This window comes from Ochotona princeps, chromosome 3 (assembly GCF_030435755.1).
Source record: "Ochotona princeps isolate mOchPri1 chromosome 3, mOchPri1.hap1, whole genome shotgun sequence".
NCBI lineage: Eukaryota > Metazoa > Chordata > Mammalia > Lagomorpha > Ochotonidae > Ochotona > Ochotona princeps.
This window is the reverse complement of record NC_080834.1, coordinates 99,581,646-99,594,541: the sequence shown is the minus strand read 5'-3', so window position 1 is coordinate 99,594,541 and position 12,896 is coordinate 99,581,646. Positions and strand designations below refer to the sequence as shown.

General features: G+C 41.8%; 1 protein-coding gene across 6 annotated transcripts in view; it reads left to right on the top strand.

Annotated features, from left to right (window-relative positions):
* ST6GAL1 (ST6 beta-galactoside alpha-2,6-sialyltransferase 1) overlaps positions 1-12,896 on the top strand; it is a 114,539-nt gene that overhangs the window by 81,379 nt on the left and 20,264 nt on the right. For 5 of the 6 annotated variants that reach the window (XM_058662137.1, XM_058662134.1, XM_058662135.1 and 2 more), the window contains one exon: positions 11,889-12,028. The gene's annotated coding sequence lies outside the window, so the exon portion shown is untranslated. Of the gene's footprint in view, positions 1-1,702; positions 1,726-11,888; positions 12,029-12,896 lie in introns of those variants that run through there. The other variant, XM_004577771.3, reaches the window with a different exon arrangement.

Here is a 12,896-nt window from a genome sequence, read left to right as displayed (position 1 = left end):
CACTTCCATTTCTGTTAAAGCACCTGGGAGGCAGAATATGATGACTCAAGCACTGGGGTTCTGCTACCCAGGCAACTGAGGAGTTCCTGGCTTCTAGCTTTTTTTTAAGATTTATTTCTTTTTATTAGAAAGTCATATTTGCACTTCTCAAGTGGCCGCTTCCAGATCTCCCTTGCAGGTGCAAGGCCTCAAGACTTTGGGCCATCCTTGACTGCTTTCCCAGGCCACAGCAGGGAGTTGGATGGGAAGTGGAGCAGCTGGGACATGAACCCACACCCATATGGGATCCTGGTACATGCAAGGCGATAATTTAGCCACTGAGCCATGTGTCCAAAGGCATCTTTAAAAAAGAGAAAAGGAAAGAAAAAAGAAATCTGCATGACCTCTTCCTTCACCTCCCTCCAGTCTTTGCTCGAATGTCTTTTCAGTGAGACTCTAAGACCATCCAATTTGAAACTATACCCACCCTCCACCCAAGTTGTCCCCATCCTTATCCCCTACTTTAGTTTTCTGTACAGCAGTTATTTCATTGCAAGGCACCTCATATGTATTTCTTTTGTCTGCCTTTATTTACCTTCTTCTAAGAAGGCAAAGTGCTGGGGGATTAGAGTTTCGGACTAGTCTCCACACTGCTGTGTTTCCAGCCTGGCTCACAATGAGCATTTGCTGAATGAATGAACCTATTATGCATATTGGTGTGTGTTTTCTTACAGACCCTGGGATCCCTGCAAAGTAGACAAGCCGCTGGGGCCTCCAGTTCCTTTTCCCCACCACTAATTCTCTTAGACTATCAGGGCTTAGAGATCTTTTTAGAATTAAAAAAGAAAGGAAGAAAAGAAAAAACCTGGGAGAACCATTGAACTTGAAGCCACGGCGTCTCAACCATCCATGAAATCCAACACTCGGTTAGCAGGAGACACAGAGTGAAGAGGAATGCGTTGAACTCCATGAGAAAGTCATCAGCCGGATTCAGAATGCAGCACATTCTAGAGGCTGCCAGACTTAGTTTCCTCAACAAATACATGCCTTGAAAAAGGAAAAACACATAAGTACATAAGGGAGTCAGGAACTGGTGGAGATGAAAACGGTATTAAAATGGCCTGACATTCAAACAAAATGTGCGAATCTCATTTGAATCATCAGTGGATTAAAAGACAAATTTGAATGAATTAGTTAAAACTTTGAATGTATTGGATTTTGTGATCATAGTTAATTGTCTTATAGATTCATGTGTGTCTGGAAGAATCTGATGTGTGTATATGTATATGTGTGTGTGTGGAGGGGGATGGATTGGAAAGAATAGAGAATTAAATCTCATGCAATTATCTAAGGGCCTCTTGTCTCAGTTCTCCCCGCCCCCAAAAGGTTCAATTTTAGATGCCAGTGTTAACACATTCTGTACCCTGGATATCCTAGGAAGAGCCGGTGGAGAGTCACTGATGTGACACCTGACATTCCCTTTCAATGACTCCAAGGACGTGAGGGATGGCAGCAGGGGGTTAGTAAAGTTATGAGGAAATGAAACAGCCCTTCCAGAGTAGGAGGCTGACTTGTTTTTCTCTCTTACTGTTTGTAGTGTAGAGGGTGTGGTGTAGTGAGGGGAGTGGTAAGAAGAGGGGTGGTGTGTTGTTGGGGAAGTCCTTTTTATAGGCCCATTGACTTGCTCTTCTCTGCTTCTGTTTGATTTACTGAGCTGAGTACAGATGAGTGCATGTCTTCAGTGAGGTAAGCCTGGGGAGATGGCTGCTGGAGCTGGGGCTAGGGTCTGGGCATTAGAAAGCAGAGGAACTGGTACTTGGGTGAAGCCCAACATATGCTGTTGAAAAGATCAGCAAGCAATTCCACAGGTACAGGTCCACAGGGCACAGGGCTGGAGAAAGCAAGCAACTGGTGGCTGTGATGCCCTTGGCCCCAGCTCTGCTAATCCTGAATTCAGAACTCTCCTGACTGTTCTGAGGACTGTGTATGATTAGGGACTGATGCCCTCTACCTACCAGGGATGCTCCATGCCCACAGATGTCTGTTCTCCATGTTCTTTGCAAAATTCTTTGGTGTTTGAGAGGATGTCATTATCTTCTCCATCAGTCCCCAATAGGCTAATCCCAAGAGTCTAATCCCTGAAAAGTCTGAAAGAACTAGATCAGGCAAGAATGAAGAAATCCCCTTGATCTCAGGACTGTGGTGTGGGCTGGATCTCCCCTGCCTCGCTATCACACTTTTGCAGTCTGGCTGCTCCTCTGCTTGACACTTGCAAATACAGCTTTTTAGATGTTGCCAATCTTGTGGGCTTCCTGCAAGAATTTCTCACACTCACACAGCTACAAGTTTGTTTCCTGTTGCTTTTTGCGTTTCTGACCTATGCTCGCTTCTTGAGCAAAACAGGGACTTTTTAGAAGCATTTGACAGAATTATGAATGGTTGGGTCCATGCTGGCTCTCACTCAATAGAGTGCTCAGTGGCCAGGAGCCAAACAGTCTGGTCCAGCTCCCTGGAGGTGTTGGGCAGCTGGTGATAACTACTGCTTCAGGCAGCAGGTTACTGTAGGAATTGGATCAGCATTACCAAATTACGGAAGCTTTTCTTGAATAAAATACTTAGCACATGGCTAACACGATGATAGGAATCTATCCTTCCATAGCTAACACAATCTCTGTAAACTTTAAAGTATTATGATCCATACTTGCGAACACACAAGGCAAAGAAGTTGACTAACTGGCTCAAGATCATATCACCAACAAGCAGAGAAGCCGGAATTGTAAATGGAATTTTGAGATGACAGGTTGAATGAGTTTTCTTCAAAGCCAGAACCTCTAAAACTGTTGATAGTAAATGACTGTGTTTCACCCCTCAATTTCTCATGCATCAATAGCTTTGCTAAGTGCAATAAACATGGATTGTAGAATAACATAATGAAAAAGGGTTATCTAACACACAGGTGCCATTTTAAAAATTGTTAGATTCAACAGGCATATAACTGTTTTCTCAATTGCAGTAAAACTTGCTTATGTTCAATTCCCGTGCTTTTTGCATCCTAACCTTGAAATGCTTTCTCAGCCTGGCACCTGTCTGCAGATCTTGCTTTGAGTGGAACAGCAAGACCATCTCCTTCTCAGACTGAGGTATACCATGTGACCACTTGAATCAGAATCACCTGCAAAGCCTGAGTAATGAGCCCCACTCAGAATTTACTTGAATAGGAATGATTGAGACAAAATTCAGGCACCTATATTTTAACAATGCTGTTGTGCTCCAGGAACTTTCATTCTCTGCCAAGTGCTTCCCTCTTACACGTAAAAGATGAGAGGTTAAAAAGAGACGTGAACTCCACGTTTTATTTCAGTCCCCTTTTCTCACACAGTTTTCTTTTTAAATGTTTAAAGGCTTCCTTTCCGCTAAAACTCACAGAAACTGTCTTCTGAACTCACTGAAGTGCACTTCAGCAAATGTATACCAAATGTATACCAAGCTGCAGGGTGGACAGAGAGGAACTGAACCTAAGATGCGCACCGAGGGAGGAGGCAGGATCAGTGAGTGTAGATAGAGCCAAGTGAAGAGAGCCAGGAAGATGGCAAGAAGCCAGCCACAGAAACCCATTGATAAGGATAGCCAGGGAATGCGTGGTGTGGTGAGTTAGGATGAAGAATAAGGTTGTGGACAGCTGTGTGGAATACTACTGATCATTTGAGTCAGACACCTGCAGTGACTAAATGAAACAAAGATGGAGCTGTGATCATCTGCTTAGCAATGTGGAGGCCATAGAGATGGGGGATGCCTGATTGGCATGAGTTTAAGTGGCAATGGGGAGGTGGAAATATCAGATAGGACCTCTGGACAGTCTTTGAAGGAGTTTTACTATAAAGTAATGAGAAATGGAGCAGGAAACAGGAAGACAAAATGAGCTCAGTAAGTTTAAGGGGAGTTGTAGAGAAACTCCTAGATGTGACTTTCATAAAATCATATTTGCATGTATTTTTCATTGATCTTCTAGTAGAAAAAAAGTGGTTTATTGTAACTATTTAAAGCTCTCCCTACTTCTAAATGATATAATTATTTAAGATGAAGTTGTAAATTGATCATGTACTTTGACACAGCTTTATTTGAATATATCCAAAAAATGGCTCATTTTTTTCATAGAGGTTTTAGTCTGTTTTTGGCTGAAATATTTTAAAGTATATTTTATCTCTTATTACTGCACATGCATAGGACTTTTTAAAAAAGAAATATAACTATTATGTTACACTTAATAAAATGTACCAAAATGGTCTCATTGTCATATGATAATATATATTCAGGTATCTCAATTTATTGCCAAAGGTGTTTTATTCCAACTAAGATTCAAGCAAAAGCCACATAGGACATATTATGAGAACCCTTAAGCCATATTCTTCATTTTTATATTAATATAAAGAGAATAGATTTCATGTCATCTGTTTCATAGATACAACTCTTTAATTTTTAAAGATTTATTTATTTATGTTGGAAAGTCAGATATTAAGAGAGAAGGAGAGACAGAGAGGAAGATCTTCCATCCAATGATTCACTCCCCAGTTGACTGCAATGAGCTGAGCTAAGCAGATTTGAAGCCAGGTACCAGGAGCTTTTTCCAGATCTCCTACATGGGTACAGGATCCCAAGGCTTTGAGTCATCCTCGGCTGCTTTCCCAGGCCACAGGCAGGGAGCTAGATGAAAGTGGAGCAGCCAGGACATGAACTGGGGCCACTATGGGATCTCAGCACATGCAAGGAGAAGACTTTAGCCACTAGGCTACTGCGATGGACCCCATAGATACAATTCTAAGAATCTAATGATACTTCTCTCTCTGTCTCTCACTGTTCTTTCTTTCCTTTTCAATTCTCTGAAATATACCTCTAACTTATTTTATACTGAAAAGTAATGCTCAACTAAATATAACATTCAACAAGTGGAAACTACAAAGAGCACTGTTCCATAAGAGTATAGACAAAAGCTATAAACAATAATCTAATCACAGGATGTCAATTTCATTCTTGTACGTTAAGTTTTTGAGTTTGACTTATTTCACTAATAATAATGATCTCCACTTGCAAAAGACAGAATTTCATTTTTCTTTATGTCAGAGTAGTAATTCATTGTGTATAACTACCCTTTCTTCATCCGGTCATCAGTGGATGAACATCTGGTTGATTCCATATTTTAGCCATTGTGTTTTAAAATGCTATAGGCATGGAGTACAGGTTTCATTTCCTTTGGGTAAACCCCTATGCTTGAGATGATTGGGTTATATGATGGCCCTGTTTTCGGATTTCTGAGCCATCTTCCTACTTTCTTCCATAATGATTGTAATGGTTACTGATTAATTGAAGGAACCACTTCAGTTTTTTCATAGTAAGGCATGCTTATCTGATAACTGCTCTGTGGTGTTTTTAAAGTTATTCTTCAGAGGATTTCATAAAATCTGGAATTTCTTATGCTGACTTGACACTGTATAAACAATAAGGGTTTGGGCAAGAATTTTTCATAGCTATGCTGTGCTAGGCATAGTGCATCAGGTTGGAAGGCATGTGTTATCCGAGTGTCTTCCTGTTAATGATCCTGAGACTGATGAAGGTCAAGGGACGGCTACTCATGTCATGAGAGGTGTTGTGCTTTCATCTTTAAGCAAGGAGAACAGCAATATGCCAATGTGCTGATGAGAATGATCTTTGGGAGAGAGATACTTATTGATGCAGAAGGCAAAGGGAGGTTTTCTAGAATCATTGTCTAATTGAATAGGAATGTGTAGAATCTGCTGGGCAAGTACTGTTTGTTGCAAGTGTTGGACACAGGCAGTTAATCTATAGTAACCAGAGACATAGAGTTGTAACTGGCAGTAACGTAGGGGACCTCAAGAAACACTATTCTGATAGCTTCCTTTTTCTCAATGAACAAACCACTGGTTCATCAGGGAAGAGTAAAGATGATGGGAGGAAGTCAAAGGTCCTCTTGGAGAAAGATAGGTGAACAGAAAACTAGCAAAGGATTGATTGGTGGCAAGCTCTAACAACTTCCTGGCTGTTTGTGATGAACTTGAAGTGAACTCAGTAAGATCACTGTATGCTTTCTCCAGCCATGTTTTGCTGCATGCTTGCAGTGTAGAGTAGGAGAGAGAATTGTATTTAGCCAGCACTGGATTTTACCCACCCATGTGTAATAAGAAAGAGAGCGCAAAGAATAACGATTGATCTGAAGCTTAAGCTGGATAGCAAAGAAAATAAGGATTTGAGGCAAGTGAGGAACTACAAGAAGGTGGTAGGATGACCCACAAGATTGATGGAGTTGGGGTATGAGTTGGAATAAGCTTCAAAGATAGGGGTAATAATGGGAAAAGGGATGCCTAAATTGGAATTATGGAGAGAATAGTTTTGGAAATGACCAGGTCAGAGCTATAATCCTGGGATTGAGTGACTGATGTCACAGTCTTTGGCATAGAAGAGATCAAAGAGTAGTGAGATCAGGGTACAAACATATCCTTTAAATGTCATTATCACTGAAAATCACAATAAATAGATTGAAGAGAATTACACTGAATGCTGAATCCTGAGCTCAAATATTCCAGGAATGCAAAGGAGTGTTCTGGGTGGGGAAGAGGACAGCTGAAGCAAGTCAGGTGGGGTAATAGGTGGCAGAATCTGCAAAAGGTTGCTGCAGGGATGAAATGACTTGATGCAGGTAAGTTCTCAACACCAAGTCTGCCTATGTATAGTGTGGGTTCGACCACAGCTAACAGTTCTAAATCGGAGCCTGCGTGGATCCAGAGAACAGAGCTTCAACCACTGGGTTTAGTTGTTACAGGGAGGTGTTCTTTCATTTTGAGAATGTTCTAAGAGGCAGAGCAACCTGGGGGAGTGGTGGATTCTCTGTCACTCAATGTATGCAGCAGAGAGAGGGAACATGTGCAATGACAGTGCTGCAAAGAGATTGGTGGTGGGGGAAGGTGATTCAGACCGTTGAAGGTAGTGGGAGAGGGACACAATGGTGTTGTGACTGGGCATTACCTAGTTATAGCAAGATGAGGAGACAAGTTTTTTTTTTTTTAAGATTTTTTTTATTATTATTGGAAAGCCGGGCATGCAGAGAGGAGGAGAGACAGAGAGGAAGATCCTCCATCCGATGGTTCACTCCCCAAGTGAGCCGCAGGGGCCGGTGCGCGCCGATCCGATGCCGGGAACCAGGAACCTCTTCCAGGTCTCCCACTCAGGTGCAGGGTCCCAAAGCCCAAAGCCTTGGGCCGTCCTCGACTGCTTTCCCAGGCCACAAGCAGGGAGCTGGATGGGAAGTGGAGCTGCCGGGATTAGAACCGGTGCCCATATGGGATCCCGGGGCGTTGAAGGCGAGGACTTTAGCTGCTAGGCCACGCCGCCGGGCCCGAGGAGACAAGTTTTAAAGAAATTCCTGATTTGGTTAGGACAGACCTGTAAACAGATAAGAGTCATGTAGCTTGGAGAAGTTCTAAATAGGCACATTAGTTATGTTAATCTTACTTGAGCCAGGGAAAAGTGTCAGCATCCAGGGGCACTAGAGCTGATGCTGGGGACTCAGTAGGTGTGGGTCCATGTGAACAGGAGGGAAAATACAATCTATGTAGAAGGACTTCATGTATAAAGCTAAAAGGTGTGAATGTCTAGAATATTTGGAGTACCACTAGTGTTGCTCTGGGCAAAAGGCTTCTCTTCCCTACCTTATTTTTCCCATTTGCAAAATGTATATAGAAATGGCATCTACAGAGTAGGGGATGGCGAGGAATAAGTGATGTAGTCACAGTTACTGTCACATCCCATTGGGAGTGTTCTTTCTCTTATGTTTATAAGTAACCCTTTGAGATAGAATATGGTATTTTCCCCCATTTTACAGATAAAGAAGTTGAGTCATAAGGGATTGAGTAATTTACCCAAGGTCATGTCATTGATGAGAAGCATAATTTGGATCCAAAAGTTGTACTCTTTAATTTTTTTTAAGATTTATTTTCATTGTAAAGTCAGATTCACAGAGTGAAGCAGAAACAGAAAGATCTTCCATCCGCTGTTTCACTCCTCAAGTGGCTGCAACGGCCAGAGCTGAGCCGAAGCTAGGAGCCAGAAGCTTCCTTAGGGTCTCCCACGCAGGTGCAAGGGCCCAAGGCTTTGGGCTATCCTTGACTGCTTTCCCAGGCCACAAGCAGGAGCTGGAAGGGAAGTGGGGCAGCTGGTACACAAACCAGAACCCATATGGGATTCTGGGCGTGCAAGGTGAGGACTTTATCCACCAAGCCATCCTGTGATGGGCCCAAAAGTTGTACTCTTACCCACTAAGCTATAGCATGTCCTTAGCATGCAGCTAGTATTCATTCAATAAGCAGTAGCCACGGTGGTCATGATTGTGAGTTTCATATTCACTGAGCTGAGGTTCTGACATTGCCTCCACAGCTGGCTGCAGATCCCCCGTGCTGCTATCTCATCAGCAGCAGGGACTATTTTTGTATGACCCTCATCCCCACAGCTCGACTTAGACAGCTGCTCCTCCTTTCACATGGTTGCTTTTGGAAACCAAGAACGAAGAGCGATTTTTATCTTCTCAGAGGGCAAATCTTTCTGCAGAGGTGTAGCCAACATGAGGGAGGAAGGGCTGGGGTCTCTGCATTCTTCTGAGGTCTGTGGGCTGATCTTAAACATCCCAGCTGCCCACACATGAGGCAAGAGCAGCAAACCAGCATGCATGTGCAAGAGGAGTCATCCAAGTATCAGAGACCTGAGAGTCTTTTCCACTCAGGGATGTAAGGGAAGCAGAGAACTCTAAAGATCTGTGAGATCTCTCCTATTACTTCACTTAACAAACACTTATTAAGAGCCTACTATGTACTGGACTTTCTCATTTAGTGCCTGGAGATAATCACTGGCTATCGTAGTGAGGAAAGCTGAGCTTTTCCCTACTAATGGAAAGAGACAGACCATACTCAGATAACAAGAGAAGTACATGTATAGTTACAAATGCACAGGCAGTAAAGGAAACAGCTCTTGAACAAAGAGGCTGCTTGAAAATGAGTCCTCCTGTGTTGATAATAAAAGCTCTGAATTTTTTTAAAAAGTTTTTTTTTATTTGAAAGGCAGAGTTTCAGAGAGAAAAGGAAAGACAGAGAGAGGTCTTCTATCTGCTGATTCACTCCCCAAATAGTCACAACAACCAGGGTTTGGCCAGACCAAAGCCAGGAGCCAGAAGCTTATTTTGGGTCTCCCATGTGGGTGCAGGCACCCAAGCACTTGGGCCATCTTCTCATGCTTTCCCAGGCACATTAACAGAGAGCTGGATCAGAAGTGCAGCAGCCAGAACTCAAACTGGTGCTCCTACAGGACGCTGGTGTCGCAGGTAGCAGCTGTCAGTCCTGTGCAAGGGGTCTGATTGCCTCCCTCAGTCATGAAAGGCTGAAGCACTCCCAACCCAAATTCATGGTCTTCAAAGGAGGGTTTTTTGGGTTTCATGGGGTGAGGCCAATCATATCTTGCTTCTGGTTCTGGTTGTGCTAGATCCTTAAATTGATACGTGAAGTTGAAGTTGGAGTATCTTTGCAACAGTGTCCCCATGAGTTTTGCCTTAATTACTCAACTAATATGATAGGAACACAAGCAGTCAAACTGAAAAGAAAGAAACTAGTCTCTACTCAGTTTGCTCATTGGAAAAAGCTTTCTGGGTCTGAACCACACACTTTTTTTTAAAGTGTGTGGGCAAACATAGTCACATTAGTGTGTGCACAGGTAGTGTTTTCATGATCATGTATTTTCTTTCTTGTTGCTACATAAGATTGTACCCAATTATATATATTCTCTCAACTGGATGTACCATGATTTAATTACTGTAGGAAATTTAGTTGTTCACAGAACTCCACCATTATAAATGACTTTGTAATGAAAAACTTTATTATATGCATATTGCTCTTTAGAACTCAACAATCTTTATCTCATTAATCCATCTACAGTCCTCACCAAGATTCTGTAAATCAGTGTATTATATTACAGGTGAGGAAGCTAGGGCTGGGGTGCAAGATCCAGAGGTTAAATTGCCACTTGCAACTCATGTATCCCATATTGAAATACTTGGTCCAAGTACTGGATCATGCCTTCTGATTCAGCTTCTTGGTCATGCACACCCTGGGAGGCAGCAGGTAATGGCTTAAACAGGTGATGGCTTAAGACCTCTCTGCTGCTCATGTGGAAACCTGGATTGAGTTCCAGGTTCCTGGAACTATTACAGGCATGTGACTGAGGAGTGAGTCAGAGGAAAAAAAATCTCTCGCTCTACCTTCCAAATAAAAATGAAAAGCAAATAAATTTTTTAAAAAGAGGAAATTAAAGCATGTGCTCTTATTCCTTTTGAATTATTTATTCAGTCTTATTTCCTGAAAATATGGTAACTTGTTTAGTAGTCATGAGCTCTTAATTCTGTGTCCTGAATACTTTCTAGGAAGGCTTAATTAATTTCTACTGTTCTTGTGAATGTGTGCCATTTTTATTGCTGTCTGTTCAGCAATGAGTACAATCATTTTGAGAACGATTGACCGATATAAATCTTGTAAAGTTCTGTCTTAGAATTCGAGTAAGTTCTTGGAGTTCCTCTCAAAATTTACCATAATGTCATGCGTGTTAATTGTGTTTTCTTTCTGTGCATGTGTGATTTGTCTGTTCACACTGATTATTTTGGAAAGTCTTACTCTGCTAATCCTTTTTGTACCTTAACTCTGCACTTGATCTTAGCCAGAAGGCCGAGAAGTGATTGTACCTTAAATCTAATTAAGTATTTTATAAATACTTTATTTTCATAAATAGATTTATAAATCTGTTAAGAATTAAGTATTCTTAATTATATTTTAATATTTGTGTTTTATTAAAAACATGTATTTGAAAGAGTGGCAGAGAGAGAGGGAGAGACTGGGCCGGGGGAGAGCAGAGACAGTGAGCTATGTCTTCCATCTGGTAATTCACTCCTCTAACAGCCAGAACAGCTAGGGCAGGGTTGGACTGAAGCCAGGAATGAAGAACTCCATCTGAGGCTCCTACACGGGTACCAAGTGTCCAGGGACCTGAACCATCTGCTGCTGCCTTCCCTGGCGTACTAGCAAGAAGCTAGATCAAAAGCAGGGTATCCAGGACTGGAACTGGCTCTTAGAGATGAGATGTAAGTGGCTGCTGAGTCTGTTTTGCACAGCAGTAATCTCTAGTTGTAGTATTTTCTTGGTAAAGAAGTTGTTATTTTCTTGTGGTTGAATCTGTCAAATGTTTTCTTTGCTAATTTTCTACACTGCATGAAAAAGCAGAAATAGATGGCACATATAAAAGTGTGCTTTCATAATAATTCACAGAGTAATCCATATGTATTTTAAAAAATTTGGGATATACATAAGGTAACAAAAAAATTAAAGCATCCATTATTGTACTGTCCTGGGTGGCTCTTCTCCTCTCTCTCTGATTTATGTATTAACTGCATCTTCCCCCTGAATTTACGTAGCATTGAAATCTATTACACTGATTGAGCTTTCTTGTACCTTTAAATATCCTTTGAAAAAAAATTGGGAAATTTGTCTTGTTTATTTTGGGATTAATCTAATTGGTTTCTCTGATTCCTAAGCCAAAGATTAAACAACCTTTTTTTTTTTAATTGAGTTGGTTGATACACCCTTCTTGAACCTTGGAGCAGATTCTTACCTAGCCTGTCTCCCATTGATCTATTTCTGGTTTATCTAAACTGTTCACAGATCCAGGGCATTGCGTACCTGCAATAGGCAAGTCTCTCTCTGAGCCTTCAGGACCTCTTGGGTTGCACCTCTGCCTCCTGTTAATGTTTAACTCAGCTTCTGCCAGAAAACAGCTGTTACCTCTTTTCTTTGTTTTTTTTTCCTTTGCAGATGTTTTTGGATCATCCTGAGAGAAATGAGCCTTGGCCTCCAGATCCAGTAACGAGAACCTGTCTCCCATGGAAAGTTGTGCTACTTCCTGAGGACCAGGAGGGCCTGCAGCCCACAGGGAAATAAATCGCCCAGAGCAGGTAAGGGGCACATGGAAGCTTTGCCTGCAAACTATATTCCTCAGTGAAAAATTGAGCTATAGCGTTTTTCTTCAGGTTTTGGTTACAATATGTTGACTATAGCTGTGCTGCTTTTTTTTAAACTACGCATTTATCTTATAGTACTCTTTAATCAATGATCCGTTGAAGGGTTGGGCTGAGTGGATTGACAATTCCACAATCTAAATACAGGGTCCGACTTATTCTATAACTCAGTTGACTTTTGTTAGTATGTGCTCGATATCAAACCCTGGATTTATGTGGTACAGAGCCAATAATGCTGAGTAATTCTTCCCTTTGAGACTTTTCTCTTAGTTTTAGTGTTGGCTTGGTTTCCATAGATGACAGTGTGTGTTGTTTGTGTGTTCTTCCAGAAACATCACCATAATTGGAAGAAGTCATGCATCTAGTTGTGTTAGTTCAGAAATCTTTGGTGTCCTCTCTTTGTGTCTCAGGTGCTGTGCTGGGTACTGGGGTTTCAGAAATAATGCCAAGGGAAGTTCTCCAGCAGTGAGTCAGGCAAACAAAACAAGCATTACCAAGCCTGGCTTGTGAGCAGCAGGGAGCAGGGTGCATGCTGAAGGGAAGTTGAGCTCCAAGGAGGCAGAGCAGAGAGGTGATGCTATTCATAGGCAATTGGAGAATGAATGAGAGAGGATGCAGCAGTCCAAATGCCTAGAAGCTTTACAAAATCAACCTGGATGATTAGAAGACTCAAAGCTTGGTGTATTTTTCCAAAGAATTTGTGGAGCAAAGCTTGCTGTGTTTTGCTTCAGTTGGGTTGTATAGATGAAGCTTCTTCATTCTGTCTCTAGAACAACTTGAGCAGAAGAGTGAGTCCTATGTGCCT